The sequence below is a fragment of the Tupaia chinensis genome, unplaced genomic scaffold (assembly GCF_000334495.1).
Source record: "Tupaia chinensis unplaced genomic scaffold, TupChi_1.0 Scaffold141517_1, whole genome shotgun sequence".
Taxonomy (NCBI): domain Eukaryota; kingdom Metazoa; phylum Chordata; class Mammalia; order Scandentia; family Tupaiidae; genus Tupaia; species Tupaia belangeri.
The window spans coordinates 248,820-252,964 of record NW_006201378.1 but is presented as its reverse complement, the minus strand read 5'-3'; the positions used below and the strand labels follow the sequence as shown (position 1 = coordinate 252,964).

Sequence of the window (4,145 nt, the reverse complement as noted above, 5' to 3'; positions counted from 1 at the left end):
TTGACCCTCAGCTCCAGGCTTTGTATAATCAGCTCAAACAGAACACAGGCTCACCAGATATTCTCCTCACAATCAACCGAAGAGAGAGAATTAATGTAAAGGATACAAAATACTGCCAGAGAAGTCTTTCATGTAGGAAATAAAGTAAGAAGAAAACTGCAATTTTATACATAGAGGTGAGCGTATAGCTTTAAAATGTGCAAGTAAACGCTGAAAAATGCCATGGTCTATGATGTACATTGGGTGTTTGGGACTTTATGTTTTGGTGTTAATTACCTGAATTAAAGAGGGAGAACAGAGGATAAGGATACAAGGCAAATGGAACAGCATAGCCAGACAGGCAAAACGGATCATGATGTGATCATTACACATTGTATACATGGATCAAAACATCACAGCTAACTGTAAATAAGTACAATTATTATGTTATTCATGGCAGAGTATGTATTTGTTTGAGAAAGGAAATAGAGATGCATTCTCAGTCTTGCCATCACCCTTGTCTGCTAGTCCTTTAGCTCAGCAGGATCCCAGGCACACATGCACAGGCTCTGCATGTGTTCAGGCTGACTGGGGAGGAGAATAGCGTAATCAACATGTGGCCTCCAGCTCTGCAGTCCAGCATGCTACTACCTGCACCACACAAGCTGGGCCTGTGCAATTGCTATTAGTCAATGAAATACGCCCCCCCCAAAAAAAAAACATAAAATGTAATGAACAAATGCATAAAACTAACCATATCAAGTAGACTATTAATACTGAAATTCAGAGTACAGGATTAGGAAATACACAGAGATTCGACTTAAGCAGTAGTAAGATTCAGAATATGAATCAGCCTTTACTTCATCTTAAGGGAAGAGGGTATGACCATAACAATAATGTCAGGAATACATGGAAGATACCTGTGAAGGGTTACTACAAATGGAGTTGTACCTTAAAGACCAATGTAGCTTCTAGTTGGAATTTGCTCTTGTTAACACTTGGCAACTATAGAGTCATGAGTTTCTATACTAGTAATAGCTTTTTCTTATTTAATAAACTATTGAAATGGCAGTTTTTTCTCTTTATAATAACAGTACTAAATGCTAATGGGTCATCTGGAAAGCTCTTTTATGGTAACAAAATTTTCTATATTCCTTTGAGAAAGCAACTTCAATAGAGTCATAAGAAATCTGTTTTAACATTTAACCTAGCAATATCATTCACTGAAATCTCTACTGTGAGAAAAATTTCAAAGAATTAAAATGTGAATATTAATTAAATATGTTAAATAGGGACCAGTAGTTGGTGTAATGACTATGTCATTGGACTTTCATGTAGTTCACTGCTGTTCAAGTCCCGGACCCAGTGGCTTAAACTCTCACCACGCATGTGTGCATGCGTGCCCAAGATCCTGAGAGGATAATTGAGGAGAAGGGATTGCAGCATGGCCATGCCCCCTGGTGGGTGATTTCTTGCTTTCTGTCTGTCTGTCACTCTCCATTTTTCTGGTGAGTGCACGCGTCCTATAGCAAAAACTTCTAAAACAAAAAAAAAAGTTAAGTAAATGATTATATACAAATGTCTAGGCAAATAAATTATCTCATAAATCCCAGAGAGCTAAAATTGTATCTTCCTAATACATAATACATTAGTTCTATGTTACAGCCACAAACTAGAGATAGATATATGTATATATGTACATTTACTTATTTTTACTCTAATATCATATAGATACTGTATAATTGGAAATAGAATATTATGGTTAAAACTTGACTGTAGTGAGCAATCTAAGAAAACCCTTAACTTCACATTTCAGCATTCTAGGTTTCAAATACTTTTATGAACATAATTATGTAATGTCTATAAGAGTCAGAAAACAGAAGTCAGAAGATATTAATGGCAAAAGCACCTTGAGGTCATTTCTGGCATTGGCCCCACCACAAAGCAGAGCTTGGAACAACCGAGTGTTAGACAACGCCTTTCCAAAGTGAAAATGGAGAGAACATTATCTAGTGCAAAGCCCTGGGCAGTTTCTGGAAACTAGAACTCCAACAGCTTCTCTCCCTTATTATCCAGAGGGCCTTAGGAAAGTTCTCTAATTGCTCTAGAAATTAGCTCTCGAATCTACTATCTAGAAATTAAAAAGGAGTACTGCATAATTAACTAGATTGAGATGAAAATCAATTAAGTTAATTTACATGAGAGGACTTGATAAATTGCAATATATTATAAGGTTATTTCATTTTATTTGTACCACACCTGAGCTTTATACAGAATTACATATCCAATGTGTCGATAATATGAAAGAAGAAATAGCTGAAATGAGGTGTTTTTGTTACCCAGATACTAGTGAGTCATTGGATACGTAGCATTTTGAACTCAATATGGAGATACAAGGTTAATTTTAGAAAATCAAAGATGATTTATGAATTATAGAATTAAATGTTCTTGCCCCAGAAATGAATACAATGACGATCTGTCAATTAAAAATAATCCTAATGGACCAGCTGCAGGCGCGCAGCAGTGACACTATGCTCTGCTAGGTTGGAGTCGCATGAACAGGTCTCAGCTCTGTGCCCTCGTTCTCTCTGAACACACTAGATGTGAGTGTGTGCCCATGGTCCTTCCTGGCTGAGGCTCGAGGGGATGGCAGTGTGAACAGCCTGCAGGGGAGGATGCTTCTCTCTCTTGCTCTCTCAAAATAAATGAATAAATGTTTTTAAAAATATATAATAATAATATTTAATTTTAAAAAAGAATGTTCTGGGGGCAGCAGATAGTGTAGTAGTTACATTGCTAGACTCCCACATGGCTGACTATGGCTCAAGTCCTAGACTTGGTGGCTTGAATATCATACCAGGCAATTGTGTGTGTATATATATATATATATATATATATGCCCAAAATCCCAGGGGACAAATGGAGGAGAAGGGATTGCAGTGCGGCAATCCCCCTGAGGGGTGATTTTCCACTTTCCTTCTCACTGTCTCTGTCTCTCTCTCTCTGGTAAGTGCATGCACTCTAAAGCAAAAACCTTTTTTTTTTAAAAAAAAAAAAGACAAAAAAGGAATGTTCATGTACTGGTGCTGCTTTTAGGTAAAGTTACACTACAACATGAAACTACTGAGACAATTAGGAGACATTCTCTTTATAAAGAATTATTCCAGGTCAGTAAACATAATAAATTGTTATTAATACAATTCAAAGATCATAAGGATTATTTACAAAGGGAAAGTGGTTTTAAGTTGTAATTTTATGAAAATGGAATTGTCCATCTAGCATTAAGACAATAAAGAGGAGCCTAGAAAAGTGTTTTCTAGTCCTTTATGCATCTTATAGGAAAAATATTGGACAATTGAAATTTTAAACACAATATCACACTTCCAGGGAAATAGTCAATATTTGGGCCAGCTGACAGTGTGGTAGTTAAGGTGGCCAGATCCCATATGGCTTACGGCGCAGTTTAAGACCTAGATCTTGCAGTTTGCAAAGTTCAATAGTGGCCCAAAAGAAAAATATTTACATTGGTATTAAACAACTACATCTTAAAAGAACATACCTCAAAGCCTACAGTAGCCTGGTCTTCATTACTGATTGTTCGTTTTTTAGTGTTGTCATCACACTTTATTTGGAGAGAAAGATGCTTAGAAAACCATGCTGACACTTGTAACAAGAGGAAGCATTAGAATAGGAGGCCAAGTCAAGTCTACATGTCTCAGCCCAGCCTAAGGTTGCATTCAGTGGCAAAATGAACTACAGTGCTGGAGGGCAACTAGTTGACTGCAGATTCAGATCCCAGGGTCAGCTTGAAAACAGGTGAGTGCTTGCGCATGTCCAAGAACCTGACAATCTGGGGTGGGAGGACTGAGGAAAGAGGAGTACAACATGATGAGACCTTGTTAAGAGGCTCCTCTTTGTTCCTCACTTTCTCTCTCTCTCTCTCTCATGGAGATGTATGTGTCTTCTATCAGAAATAAATGATCTTAAAAAAAAAAAGTGTCCAGGGGGACAGTGAGTGGCATGGTTGGTTGGGATGCTAGACTCCCACATAGCCAACTGCAATTCAAGCCTTGGACCTTGTTGCCTGAAAATCATGCCAGTTACTACGTGTGTGTGTGTGTGTGTGTGTGTGTGTGTGTGTGTGCCCATAACTCATGGAGAGGTGC

At 37.8% G+C, this 4,145-nt stretch overlaps 1 protein-coding gene across 1 annotated transcript in view; it reads right to left on the bottom strand.

Annotated features, from left to right (window-relative positions):
• The window catches only part of CSMD1 (CUB and Sushi multiple domains 1), a gene marked incomplete at its 5' end in the record, with an annotated part of 442,872 nt that overhangs the window by 190,583 nt on the left and 248,144 nt on the right, over positions 1–4,145 (bottom strand). The gene's annotated exons all lie outside the window — the stretch shown is intronic.